This window comes from Canis aureus, chromosome 11, assembly GCF_053574225.1.
Source record: "Canis aureus isolate CA01 chromosome 11, VMU_Caureus_v.1.0, whole genome shotgun sequence".
In the NCBI taxonomy this organism is placed as follows: domain Eukaryota; kingdom Metazoa; phylum Chordata; class Mammalia; order Carnivora; family Canidae; genus Canis; species Canis aureus.
This window is the reverse complement of record NC_135621.1, coordinates 15473137-15488074: the sequence shown is the minus strand read 5'-3', so window position 1 is coordinate 15488074 and position 14938 is coordinate 15473137. Positions and strand designations below refer to the sequence as shown.

Here is a 14938-nt window from a genome sequence, read left to right as displayed (position 1 = left end):
AAAGGAGAGATCTCAGAGGTCCCACCTTAGTGGTGGAGCTAAACTGGTTCTACAAGAAAGACTGCATATGCACACACACCTAAAACACTTCAAATCAAACCTTGAAAAGATGAATTTGATCCAAAAGTGACTTAACTACCTGCCTGAGTGAAGTTCGACACTCTTTAACGAAACACTGTACAACTTTTAAAAGGAGTATTACTCCCAAAAGTTGGAAAGGCAGAAATCAGAGTTCAGGGATATTGAGGCTGCTAGAACTTCTGAGACAGAGACCTGGAGAGTAGGGCGCTACACAGAGAGAGACGTCTGGAGAACATAGAGGGGCCCCCTCAAATATATGACTAAGTATTGATATACACATAAGTGGAAGGAATCTTGGAAATAGCCAAGGAATGGAGTAAGCAGGACAATTCCTGGAGTTCCCACAGGACAGGGAATAGTTTGTATTCCCACCAGTCATGGTAGAGACCTCATCCTACACAGTCTTTGGGTACAGCCCCCAAAAGAGCCAGGCCGTAGTAGTAGGGATAAAAGTAATAGAATAAAGTCTTTGCTGGACCCAAACTACCATAATAAATCTTAATAATAAGTCTGAAATGGATCAAGCTGATCCTCAGGTAGATTTAACACAATCAATACTCTTTTTTTTTTTTTCAATACTCTTTAAAAGGATAATCTTTGTGTACTGTTGGTGGGAATGCAAACTGGCACAACCATTATGGAAAACAGGATGCAGTTTCCTCAAAAAAATAAAAAAATTACAATATGATCCAGCAGTTCCACTTCTGTGTACATATTCAAACTAATTCAAGGCCAGATCTCAAAGAGGTATTTGCACAAATGGAAGTAACCTGAGTATCCATTGACAAGAAAAAAGATATAGTACATACATACAACGGGATATTATGCAGCTTTAAAGAAAGGATATCCGGGATCCCTGGGTGGCGCAGCGGTTTAGTGCCTGCCTTTGGCCCAGGGCACAATCCTGGAGACCCGGGATCGAATCCCACGTCGGGCTCCCGGTGCATGGAGCCTGCTTCTCCCTCTGCCTGTGTCTCTGCCTCTCTCTCTCTCTCCCTATGACTATCATAAATAAATAAATAAATAAATCTTTAAAAAAAAAAAAAAAGAAAGGATATCCTGTCACATGCTTCAACTGGACAAAACCTGAAGACATTATGCTAAATAGGCTAGTTGCAGGACAAAGACGGGCAGCCTGGGTGGCTCAGTGGTTTAGCCCCGCCTTCGGCCCAGGGGTCCTGGGATCGAGTCCCACGTTGGGCTCCCTGCAGGGAGCCTGTTGCTCCCTCTGCCTGGGTCTCTGCCTCTCTCTCTGCGTGTATCTCTCATGAATAAATAAAAATCTTTTTAAAAAATCATAATTAAAAGAAAAAAAGGACAAAGACTGTATGATTCCACTCATATAGAGTTTCTAAAGTAGCCAAAATTACAGAGACAAAGTAGGAAGGTGGTTGTTAAGGGCTTCGAGGAGGGGAAATGTGTATAGTTTCAGTTTCTCAAGCTGAGAGGTTCCAGAGATCTATTACCCAACGACGTGAACATACTTCACACTACTGAACTGTATACTTAAAAATAGTTAAGATGGTAAATTTAATGTTACATGTCTTTTAACACAAAATCTATCCTCCCAGTTAATCTGGAGAGTCATATATTTATGATATATGATACATTAAATATATTTAGTATCATATATTCACATATGTAAAACAGTTTTTTTCTCTATTCTAATACTTCGACCTTTTTGTCTTTTTATAATAAAGGAACAAAGACCTTTTTTAAAAAAAATTGATTTGATAGAGTATTTGTATTAAGTGCTCAAAATGTAATAAGACAAATCTCGCTTCACTGTACTTAATTTCTCTCATAATTTTCTTGACTCTTCTGTAGAATTTAACCTTCCATATAAATGTTAGGTGTATTTTATCCAATTCTATAGTACATATAATTGGGGCTACAACTAATTAATATATTACTGGGGAACCTGGCTGGCTCAGTCGGTACAGCATGTGACTCTTGATCTTGGGGTCATGAGTTCAAGACTCACGTTGGGCATAGATTAAAACATTTTTTAAAATTAATATATTGGGCCACCTGGGTGGTTCAGCGGTTGAGCACCTGCCTTTGGCTTAAGACGTGATCCCAGTTTAGGGATCAAGTCCCACATTAGGATCCCTGCAGGGAGCCTGCTTCTCCCCCTGCTTATGTCTCTGCCTCTCTCTCTCTCTCTCTCTGTGACTATCATAAATAAAAATAATAATAATAATAATATATTACTTTTGGGAGAAATATTTCTATGCTAACTTTGCATCTGAGAATATAGTGTGTCTTCCCATTTCTTCAGTCTAATGTTTTTATGTTATGCTTATCAATAAAATTTTATAGATTTCTCTTTACATGTTTAACCAATTTATACCTAAGTATCTTATAGTTTTTCCACTATATGAATAAAATATAGACTATTTTTTCATTTTTTTATTTCTAGATGCCTGTTGCCAGAAAATTGAAACTGAGAAACCTAATGAATCTAGTATATTCCTTTGATCCATGGCCACATTACTAATCTCTTATTAATTCTACCAGTATTTTGTTGAATACCTTAGGTATATAATGTCATTAGCAGAAAAGGAATATTTAAACTGTTCTTTTAAAATTTGTATCTTAGGGATCCCTGGGTGGCGCAGCGGTTTAGCGCCTGCCTTTGGCCCAGGGTGCGATCCTGGAGACGCGGGATCGAATCCCACGTCGGGCTCCCGGTGCATGGAGCCTGCTTCTCCCTCTGCTTGTGTCATAAATAAATAAAAATTTAAAAAATAATAATAAAATAAAATAAAATTTTTATCTTAAATAGGGTGATTCTATTCCTAGTTTCTGATTTTAATTTTTTACCTAGCTTGCCTTTTTTTTTTTAAGATTTTATTTATTTATTCATGAGAGATACAGAGAGGCAGAGACATAGGCAGAGGGAGAAGCGGCTCCATGCAGGGGCCCAACGTGGGACTCGATCCCAGGACCCCGGGGTCACAGCCTGAGTCAAAGGCAGACGCTCAACCACTGAGCTGCCCAGGCGTCCCTAGCTTGCCATTTTGAATACTAGCTGTGCTATTTTTAGAGGGTTTTTTTAAATTTCATTTTTAAGTAATCTCCACATCCAGTGAGGGGCTTGAACTCACAACCCTGAGATCAAGAGTCATATGCTCTACCAACTTAGCCAGCCAGGTGCACCTGTTTTTAAATAAATGGTCTTTGTTATATTTAGGTAGTTTCCTTCTATTTTCTGTTATACTTTGAGTTTTTTGCTAAGATGGCTGTTCATTTCATCAAATAACATTTTGGCATTTATTGATGTCAATATATGCTTTTTCAATGTATCTACCAACATATCTAGTTGAGGATTTTTAAAAATATATCTAGTCATTTTACTGTACTTGAATTTCATTAAGTAGTTTTAAAAAACCGTGTGAGTTGTTCTCTTTGGCAGAGAGATTATTTTGTTTGACTTTTTTCCTGGTTTTACTTATATAGGGTGCTCTTCTTTTCCTTCTTTCTCTCTCTCCTCCTCTTGTTCTCTCTTTTCTTTCTCTTCTCTTTCCTTCCTTCCTTCCTTCCTTCCTTCCTTCCTTCCTTCCTTCCTTCCTTCCTCCCTCCCTCCCTCCCTCCCTCCCTCCTTCCCCTCCTCCCTCCCTTCTCTATAGCCAATGTGGGGCTTGAACTCATAGCACTGAGATCAAGTGTCCCAAGCTCTACCAACTGAGCCAGCCAGGCACCCCAAGGGTGCTTTTCTTTTTCTTTCTTTTTTTCTTACTAGGGATCAGGTCTAGTTTTTTGGAGGACATGAAGTCTAATAAGCAGTTATCAAACTTGTACTGGCAATGCAGAAAGCAAGCAGGTTATCAACCTCTCTTCTGTTTCCAAAAATAGACCTTATAACAAAACAGATAAGAAAGAAGACTTTGGAGCCAGATTGCCTCAATTCAAATACCAGCTCTGCTATTTACTAGTGATGCAGCCTTGGGCAAATTATTCAAACTCTATGTTTCAATTTCTTTATTTATCCAGTGGGGAAAATAATAAGAGTATTCTTGTGGAGTTATTGTGAGGATTACAAGAGTCTACTTTTGTAAAACACTGAGAAAAATTCCTGGCAAGCATATTGGCTGTTTTAAAAAATCCCTTCTGAAAATGTATGCATATGTGGTGGAATAAAAACTTAAAACTTTGAGCTTTCTAGCTTTCCCTCCTCATTGTTCTCAATTTGGGCAGCACATTTGAATCACTGAAAAGCTTTTAGAAATTCTCTTGCTGTACCCCAAACTAATTAGATGAAATTTCTCAGAAAGGGGAACAAAGCAGTGGGAGTTTTTAAAACTTGCCAGGGGATTTCACGTTGTAGCCAACACTGAGAACCACTGCCTTAGACACTATCCCAAAGAAAATTCACGGTTTGCTTGTTGATCTACTCTTATATTAGTCATTATAGATAGGAAGTTTTTTCAGACAGGTTCTTTTGTTCTGCAGAATGCATATTTTACCTTTTTTAATACTTTTTTTTTTAAGACTTTATTTATTCATGAGAGACAGAGAGAGGCAGAGATACAGGCAGAGGGAGAAGCAGGCTCCCTGCGGGGAGACCGATGTGGGACTCATCCCAGATCCTGGCCTGGGATCATGACCTGAGCTGCAGGCAGACACTCAACCGCTGAGCCACCCAGGTGTCCCCAGAATGCATTTTTTTTTAAAGAGTTTATTTATTTATTCATGAGAGAGACAGAGAGAGAGGCAGAGACACAGGCAGAGGGAGAAGCAGGCTCCATGCATGGAGCCCGATGGGGAACTCAATTGGGGTCTCCAGGATCAGGCCCTGGGCCAAAGGCAGGTGCTAAACCGCTGAGCCACCCAGATGTCCCCAGAATGCATATTTTAAAGAGAGGTCTACAGAGTGCGGCTAAATCTCAGATTCAAAGAACTTTGGAAGAATTTTGCAGTTATTTTCCATTACACGAAGAGAAAACCCAAAATCTGACAAGGCAAAGCTCTTTGGGGATGCAGTCCCTGTCTGCCTCCTTCTCCAGCCTCCTCACATCATTTCCCACTGCTCACTAGGCTCCAGCCTAGCCAGCTACCCTGGTGTCAAACTCTTCCTGTCTCGGCTTTTCTTCTATTTCTTTCTTGTTCCAGGAATGCTCTGACTCCCTACCCTTTCTTTACCTGGCCATTGCTTAATATCACTTGCTCGGAAAAATATTTCTTGATCTTCCAAAAAAATCAATCCCTCTAGGGCTCACTATTCACCAACACTGTAGTTTCCTTCATAGAACCTACCACAATGTATAATTATTTACTTGTGTGATTTATTGGCATAATGCCTAACTCCTAACTAGCCTGACTATAAGCTTTATGTTTATTTTGTTGTACTTTTTTTTTTTAGGTTTCTACTTCATCTTAATGCCTTGTGGCTAATACTGTGTAATATACCCAAGAGCTCTTTTTTTTTTTTTTTTTAATTTTTATTTATTTATGATAGTCACACACAGAGAGAGAGAGAGAGGCAGAGACACAGGCAGAGGGAGAAGCAGGCTCCATGCACCGGGAGCCCGACGTGGGATTCGATCCCGGGTCTCCAGGATCGCGCCCTGGGCCAAAGGCAGGCGCCAAACCGCTGCGCCACCCAGGGATCCCTACCCAAGAGCTCATAAATAAATTTTTAATAAATCAATAAATGAAAAGTGTTAGTAGTTAATGTTGATCAGTGATTAGAAGATTGAAATTGATGGGTGCCTGGGTGACTCAGTTGGAAGAGTGTGTGACTCTTGATCTTGGGGTCATAAATTTGAGGCCACGTTGGGCCAGAGATTACATTTTAAAAGAGAGAGAGAGAGAGAGAGAGAGAGATTGAAATTTAGTTCTGAAAGGGGTTTTTGATTATCTATTTCACATAGTTTGTGGTTTGAAGAAACTGATACTCAAGTGTGTAAATGACTTGCCCCAAATCATTCAGCGAATTAGTGATGGATTAGGACTCAATCTCATTTTTTCCATTTCTAAGTCTGGTGAACTTTCAGGTACAGGTGATTTGCTGCTGCAGATATAAAACAAGAGGATCAAGAAAGTAATTTATATGTATGAAATGAACGAAGCTTTAATATACTCGTCATTCAGAAAAATGACTTTTCTGAATGATAATATAAAATGAATGTTAGAAGATACTGAAAACTGAACCTGAACTGAGTTTCAATTTTCCAGTGAAAGCAGAAGTAAGTAAATAAAGACTTAGTTTGATCATAGTGAAAGGTTGCTAATCCTTCATGCAGAATAGATCACTATTTGGAATATGCCTAGTTCCTCAGAAAAGTTTGCCATCAATGAATAATAAAGCAACCACTCATTAAATTCCTATACCATGCTAAGTAGTTTTCCTACAAATTCCAAATCTCTTCAACTTTGCAAAGTAGGTATTATTATTCATAATGGGAAAATGAGGCTCATTATCACACACTTCATAAATGGTTAACACTGAATCCACATTGGTGACTTCTGATTCTTATCTGACAGGTAAAGAGCTTGGAAGTTGTCACTTCCAAACTCACAACAAGAAAAAAGCTGAAAAAATTGAAATCAGCAACTGTTCTTAGACATAGTAGAGAACTGAGGTCACAGGGCAAACTGCTGCCCTGAAAACTGAGACCGATGGAGAATCACAGGTAACAGGGAGCAGAAGCCCAGGAGCAAAAGCCAGCAACTGGAGCCAGTATTAGTAAGAAAACTTTAAACCGTAACTAACAAATTGTTGGAAAATTCATTGCAGACTAGTTTGAGAGTTAAGAACTCCTAAGGGGCCCAGGATTAGGAAGGCCCTTACACTTCCTGAATTTTACCTCTAAGAGCTAAACCAAGTTTTCACTTTAAGGATCAAAGGGAAATTCCTCCAGGGGGAGGGGGAAATAATCATTTTTAAAGTGCTAAAGAGCTCTCAGTTCTCCTTAACAGAGTTCTCCCTCAAGGAAACCTATTACCAGAGCCTAACTAACTGGGGTTTTACCAAAGCCTAACCTACCTGGGGGAAGGGAAATACCCAACTCTAGCCTCCTCTAGCCTTTGACTTGGGGGGAAAGGAAATACCCAGCTCAAGCTCACTAAAAGACTGAGACGTTATTATGGGATTATAGAACACTTCTCCTCCCACACTTTGCCACCTCATCAGTAGGGCTCCTGCATAAAAATAGGAGATTAAAGCTAAAAGAACTGAAATCCTCAAACTCTATTCTTAAATTCCTCTTCTAGGAATAATGAAAGACAATAAGGGAGACAAAAACAAGGACCCTAGGTGAAATTTTAGCCTCTGACACCAAAGCAAAGCAAACATTAAATATAGCCCAACTCCTAGCAGTAAACATAAAACCTCACAGTAAAGGTTTATACCTGGTATATCATGTCCAGCTTTCAACAAAAAATTACAAGGCTTGCTAACAGACAAAGACCAGTCTTAAGAGAAAAAGCAAGCATTAGAACCAGATTCAGACATGGCAAAGATTTTGGAATTATGAGACAAGGAAGTTAAAATAACTAGTAAATATACTAAGGGCTCTAAAGAAAAGAGTGGACAATATGGAAAAACTGATGAGTAATGTAAGCAAAGAGCTGGATATCCTAAGAAAGAATCAAAACAAAATGCGAGAAATAAAAAGCATAGCAATAGAAATGAAGAATGCTTTTGATGGGCTCATTAGTAGACTGGACCTTGCTGAAGGAAGAATTAGTGAGCTTCAAGATATGTGAGGCAAAAACTGAGAGAGCTGCAAGGAGAAAGAGATACATCTGCTCTTAGAGTTTGAGACTTTAATACCTATCAGTACTTGACAGATGCAACAAGCAAAAAAATCAGTAAGGATAGAGTAGAATCAAAGAGCACCATCAATCAACTGAGTATAATCAACATTTTTAGCACACTTCATCCAACAACAGCTAAATACACATTCTTCTCAAGTTTACACGAAGCATTTGCCAAGATAGACCACATTCTGGGTCATAAAACACACCATAACAAATTTAAAAAAATAGACATCATACAAAGTTTGCCCTTAGACCACAAGGTAATTAAACTAGAAATAACAAAGATTGCTGGAAAATCCCAACATATTTAGAGATTAAACAATATACTTCTAAATTGTACATGAGTCAAAGAGTAAGTCTCAAAAAGAATTTAAAAATATTTTGGGGGCGTCTGGCTGACTCATTTGGTAGAGCCTCCAAATCTTGATCTCAGGGTCATGATTTCAAGCCCCATAGTGGGTGTAGAACTTACTTCATAATAAAAATATTTATTTATTTATTTATTTATTTATTTATTTATTTATTTATTCATTCATTCATTCATTCATTCATTCATGAGAGACAGAGACACAGGCAGAGGGAGAAGCAGGCTCCATGCAGGGAGCCTGATGTGGGACTCGATCCCGGGTCTCCAGGATCACGCCCCGGGCTGAAGGCAGGCGCTAAACCGCTGAGCCACCTGGGCTGCCCCAATAAAATATTTTAAAAAAATGTTTTATCATACGTAAAAATTAAAGTACAACTCAGCCAGAGTTGTGGGTTGCAGTGAAAGTAGTGGTTAGAGGAAAATTTATAGCATTGAAATGCATTTTAGGGAAAAAAAAAAAGTAGTCTGAGCTCTCAATTTAGGAGAGCTAGAAAAAGAAGGACAAATTAAATCCAAAGCAAATTATTGTTTTTTAAGATAAGTAATTATTTATTCATGAGACACACACAGAGAGAGACAGAGAGAGAAAGAGAGAGGCAGAGACACAGGCAGAGGGAGAAGCAGGCTCCATGCAGGGAGCCCGACATGGGACTGAAACCCAGGACCCCAGGATCACGCCCTGGGCCAAAGGCAGATGCTCAACTGCTGAGCCACCCGGGCATCCCAAATCCAAAGCAAATTAAAGCAGAAGAAAGGAAATAATAAAAATTAGAACAGAAATCAATGAAACTGAAAACAGAAAAAAGAGAAAATTAACAAAACAAGTTGGTTCTTTGAAAGATCAATAAAATTGAAAAACCTTTAGTCCGGCTAACCAAGAAGAAAGGACAGAAATTAAATAGAGTAAAGAGAAAATACAAATTACTAATATCAGAAAGGAAAGAGATATCATCACTACCAACCTTTTTTTTTTTTTTTAATTTTTTTTTTTTTAATTTATTTATGATAGTCACACAGAGAGAGAGAGGCAGAGACACAGGCAGAGGGAGAAGCAGGCTCCATGCACCAGGAGCCCGACGTGGGACTTGATCCCAGGTCTCCAGGATCACGCCCTGGGCCAAAGGCAAGCACCAAACCGCTGCACCACCCAGGGATCCCTCATCACTACCAATCTAATGGACACTAAAAGGATGATAGGGGAATATTACAAACAACCATTCCCACAAATTTGATAACATGAAAATCAATTCCTTGAAAGACACAGGATAGTAAAACTCACACAAAAAGAAATATCTGAGTAGGGCTACCTATTAAAGAAACTGAATTAGTAATAACTTTCCAAGACAGAAAGCACCAGGCACAGATGGTTTCACTGGTGAATTTTACCAACCATTTAAGGAACAGAAGAAACCGGTTCTCTACAATGTTATAAAAAATAGAAGCAAAGGTAACACTTCCTAACTTACACTTGAAGGCCGACATGACCTTAATACCAAATCGGACAAAGACATTGTCAAGGAAGGAAAACTACAGATGGACGGACATCTGAGCACGGAGTCTACAGATCAGGAATTCAGGAGCTTGGTCCAGACTTAGAATCGCTCGTGAAGTCACAGGCAAGGATGTGCCGGGTAGAAGACTTGGCAAGAGGATTTGTATCGCATGGTGCTGGTTGTTAACAGGAGGCCTCAGTTTGTCCCCACATGGGCTTCTCCCCTGTTGGCTTAATAAGTGTTTTCATGACCCGGAGGCTGGCTTTGCCCAGAATGAATGATCCAAAATAAAGCAAGGTAGAAACTGTAATATCTTTTATGACCTAGCTTCGGGAGTCACACACGGTGATTTCTTAAAAATCATTTTAAGATTTTTATTTATTTGAGATAGAGCATGAGCATGAGCAGGGTTGGGGGGTGGTGGGGTGGCAGAGGGAGAGGAAGAAGCAGATTCCCCGCTCAGCAGGACTCGATCCCAGGACCTGAGCAGAAAGGCAGATGCTTAAGCCGATGTGCGACCCAGGCGCCCCTCAAAATCCTAGGGGATCCCTGGGTGGCGCAGCGGTTTAGCGCCTGCCTTTGGCCCAGGGCGCGATCCTGGAGTCCCGGGATCGAGTCCCACGTCGAGCTCCTGGCATGGGGCCTGCTTCTCCCTCTGCCTGTGTCTCTGCCTCTCTCCCTCTCTCTCTCTCTCTCTCTCTGTCTATCATAAATAAATAAATAATTATTAAAAAAAAAATCCTATTGGTAGCACAGACGAGCTCTATTCCATATGGAAGGGGATTGAATCAAGAGCCATCTTGGAGGTTGTTTATGACACTATACAACAGAATACTTTTTAGCAATGAGAAGAAATGATTTGGGCAGCCCCGGGTGGCACAGCGGTTTAGTGCTGCCTGCAGGCTGGGGTGTGATCCTGAGACCCGGGATCAAGTCCCGCATCGGGCTTCCTGCATGGGGCCTGCTTCTCTCTCTGCCTGTGTCTCTGCCTCTCTCTCGCTCTCTCTGAATGAATAAATAAATAAATCTTAAAAAAAAAAAGAGAAGAAATGATTTATATGTGCAACCATTTAGATGAAGCTCAGATATTATAATTTTTTTTAAAAAAGCCCAATGGACAAGAGCACATATTGTATTCTATTTATAGGGTGTTCTATAACAGCCCAAACTCATCTAGTCTGTGATTAGTACCTCTGGGAAGTGGAGGGGATGAAAGGAAATGACACAAGGGAAGCTCTAGGGTGATGGAAATATTCTGTATCTTGACAGGGGTGCCCTTCACATGGGCGTGTCATTTGTCATTTGTACAATTAAAAATATTTGTGTGGGACGCCTAGGTGGCTCAGTGGTTGAGCATCTGCCTTCGGCTCAGGGGGTGACCCCGGGGTCCTGGGATCGAGTCCTGCGTGGGCTCCTTGCGTGGAGCCCGCTTCTCCTCCCTCTGCCTGTGTCTCTGCCTCTCTGTGTGTGTGTCTCTCCTGAGTAAATAAATAAAATCTTTTAAATAAATAAAAATAAATCCCCGTGTGTATGTCAGTGTGGAAATGTTTAGCTCAGGCACAGTACCCTGACAGATGCCGTGAGGCCTGGGAGTGAGGGGTGATATGGATACACCCAGAGTGGCCGCGAGGCGCCCCGCTGTTGTTGAGGCCGGGTGGTGGCTCCATTGGGACCCACGGTCTTCTTTACTTTGCATGTGCTTGAATGTTCTCAAGTAAGTCAGAAAACTAAAACCAAGCTGCTTTGTGTAAAAAGTTTCTAATTCCTTTGTGTGAGAGTCTAGCTTTTCTTCTGCTCTACGATGCTGATTATGAGACCATTTGTGCCGGGGCAGGTTAGTGACCCTGATTACGATTAGGGACACAAAAATCTGGCGGTAGGAGGTGGGTAGTAAGAGGAGCTTCCAGGAGCACATGTTAACCTGTTTTTATTAATTATGTAAAAATTGGTGAAGCTGGGGCAACCCGGGTGGCTCAGAGGTTTAGTGCCTCCTTCAGCCCAGGGCCTGACCCCAGGGTCCTGGGATCGAGTCCCACGTCGGGCTCCCTACATGGAGTCTGCTTCTCCCTCTGCCTGTGTCTCTTCCTCTTCTGTCTGTGTGTGTGTGTGTGTGTGTGTGTGTCTCATGAATAAATAAATAAAATCTTAAAAAAAAAATTGGTGAAGCCCATCCAGCTCTTGGGAAAGTAGGCCGGCGGGCACGACCCTAAGATGGTTTAGACCACGTGTGCTCTCAAGGCAGTCGGTTTTTCCGTTCTTGCCCCTGGGAAAAGTGGAGCAGGGACTGTGGTGATCTGGACGTTTACAAGCACCTCCTGCTTGTGGGGTCTCCTATTTCTTCCCTCGAAGGCGCTAAGGGTATTTGGCTGTGGGTGGGGGTGGAAATTAAGGGAAAGAAGGGATTTATTGAGTGGATACATACCATTTTATCATACTCCTACCATTTAGGGATCTAATTCTTTTTTTTAAGCATTTATTTTTTATTTATTTTTAAAGATTTTACTTATTCATGAGAGACACAGAGAGAGAGAGAGAGAGAGGCAGAGACACAGGCAGAGGGAGAAGCAGGCTCCATGCAGGGAGCCCGACGCGGGACTCGATCCCGGGTCTCCAGGATCAGGCCCTGGGCTGAAGGCAGCACTGAACTGCTGAACCTCAATACGGGGCTGCCCAGGTATTGTTTTCAGTGCCAAGATCCCACAGCCAGTATTAAAGTTCTTCACCAGGGGACCCCCACCTACCTCTTTGGCTTCGCATCCTACAACTGTCCTCCACCTACTCACTAGTCACAGTGAACATTTTTTTTCCCATCAGAAGGTCATACCCCTTCAAAACTCAAATCTTTGGATGTGCTCCCTTCTGGAAGGGAGCGTGTTGACTTGTCAAGCTTGTACTCCTCTCTTCATCTCTTCAAGTCCCCCTAACTGTTCCCCGCCAGGCCTTCCTCAGTCAGCTGAGCTGCTGGGGGCTGAGAGGTCATTGTGTTAGCTTGGCAACGACTCCAACTGCTGTTTTGCTGCACACGCTGGGCTGATAGACCTCAGGAGACTGAAGTGAGATACCACACGCAGCCTTCCACGACATTCTGCACATCTCCTGGGCTCCCGGGACCACGGTTAGTAAAGGGAGGTCGGAAGAGAAAGCTTCAGCAAGGAGGGTGGTGCCGAGTTCCTTTAAAGTAGGTGGTGGCTGAGCTGTGAATCCCGTGGGGAGGGGACACCTGGCGTACCCAGGGGGTTCCTTTGGCCACAGGGCGGTGACAGATGCCTGACTCATGCCTGAGAAAGCTAAGAATGCCCTGCCAGCAATTCCAAAAAGCAAGCAAACGCCTGACTCACTCTTTGATGCTTTAGCCAGAGGTAGGCCGCTACACTGAAATCGGCCAGCGCTTCCAGGCTTCCAGGGGTGGCGAAGGCAAGAGATTTTCCCCAGGGAGCTTATGTAGGTCACCCGGTGAAACCTTAGCGTGAGGTTGGCTTGGTCCTATCCAGGAGGGCGACCTGAGAAATGAGAATGTCCCTGCAGAAAGAGGCTGGACGGCTGGGAGCCCCCGAGGCATCCCGCCTCCCTATCACCTTTCTCTCTGTCCTTCACGAAGAGGTGGAGTCCATTTCCCCGCCCCTTGAACTGTACTGGCCTTATGACATCATGAGACTTTGGAGGCAGAGGCCTTAAGAGAACTTGCAGCTGCCATTTTGCTTTCTTGCACCACTTGTGTCATGGCATAAAGACACGCAGGCTGGAGGAGGCCAGGGAGGTCACGTACGGGGGTCACGTACCCTTCCAGCCAAGAGTAAGCATCAGGCGCCCGCCCATCCTAGAACCGAGGCCTTCCTGCCTAGTCCCCCACCGCAACCCTGAGTGGGCCCAGCTGACACATGGAATAGGATTTCCCAGCTGATCCCAACCCGATCGCCAACCACAGAACCATACACAGCTAAATGGTCTGTGCTTTACCCCACTAAGTTTGGGGTGGTACGCATCCACAGATAGTGAGGCGGGAAGGGAACCGGGGGTGCATCTGCTGGCGTAAGCACTGTGAAAGGGGGGCTCAGCGGGCAACTTCCTAAGAGCCCACAAAGGCGTCCCACAAGCTAACCCCAGCCTTAACCTTCTGTCCACCATACATTACTTTAAAATTAAGCAAAATAAAAAGGTTATTTCAAAATATATTTCTATATGTGCCTGGGTACAGGCTGTGTAACTGCAAGAGACACTTGCTTTGTTAATCACAGAGGAAACACACTTGAGAATGGTTAGTGTCTGGACACAATTTAGTGCCCCACTGTACGGAAAAAAATTCAGGATTTATTTTTTAAAAGATTTTATTTATTTCTTCATGAGAGACAGAGAGAGAGAGAGAGGCAGAGACACAGGCAGAGGGAGAAGCAGGCTCCATGCAGGGAGCCCAATGGGGGACTCGATCCCGGGACCCTGGGGGTCACACCCTGGGCCTAAGGCAGATGCTCAACCGCTGAGCTACCCGGGCATCCCGAGGAATTAATGTTGTTCAATAATATATTAGTCCATTACAAATATCAACTTTGGGATCAAATTTTATTAAAACTACAATTGAGTTATTAGGTGCAACATTACACAATCACAACAGAAATGTACCACATCCAGTTCCAATGAGTTTATTCTCTAGTAATCTTATATGGTATCACCATTTAGTTTTTTTTTTTAATTTTTTTAAAGATTTATTTATTTTTAAGATTTTATTTATTTATTCATGACAGACCCAGAGAGACAGGCAGACACAGGCAGAGGGAGAAGCAGGCTCCCTGCTGGGAACCCGATGTGGGACTGGATCCCACCCTGGGCTGAAGGCAGACGCTCAACCGCTGAGCCACCCAGGCGTCCCTAAAGAGTTAATTATTTGAGAGAGAGAGCACGCAAGCAGAGAGAGAGGGAGAGGGAGGTGTACGTGTTAGAAAACACTGCTCTCACTCATACGAGATGATATACATATTTCTTAGCTTCAAGTCTGACCATTTGGCTGAGAATATTCCTTAAGGTTCTTTGTTTTAGAATTCTATGACAACATGTTGAGAATTTTGTCAGAGGTGTTGTGTTTGCCATGTATGTTTCCAAATGCAAACAGCTAAATAAAAAAAAATCACACTCAAAATATACTACACAGGTACAGAGATGTGTGATACTAATATTAAGTTTTGCAACAATCCAAAAGTGAAGATAAGAAGTATTGCTTTGAATGTTCACCGTTACT

The 14938-nt window shown here is 42.2% G+C and overlaps 1 long non-coding RNA gene across 2 annotated transcripts in view; it reads left to right on the top strand.

Annotated features, from left to right (window-relative positions):
• LOC144323428 (uncharacterized) overlaps positions 1–14938 on the top strand; it is a 50060-nt gene that overhangs the window by 17239 nt on the left and 17883 nt on the right. Inside the window, exon 3 of one of the 2 annotated variants that reach the window (XR_013388864.1) lies at positions 12526–12823. This is a non-coding gene — a long non-coding RNA (uncharacterized LOC144323428). Of the gene's footprint in view, positions 1–12525; positions 14770–14938 lie in introns of those variants that run through there. The other variant, XR_013388863.1, reaches the window with a different exon arrangement.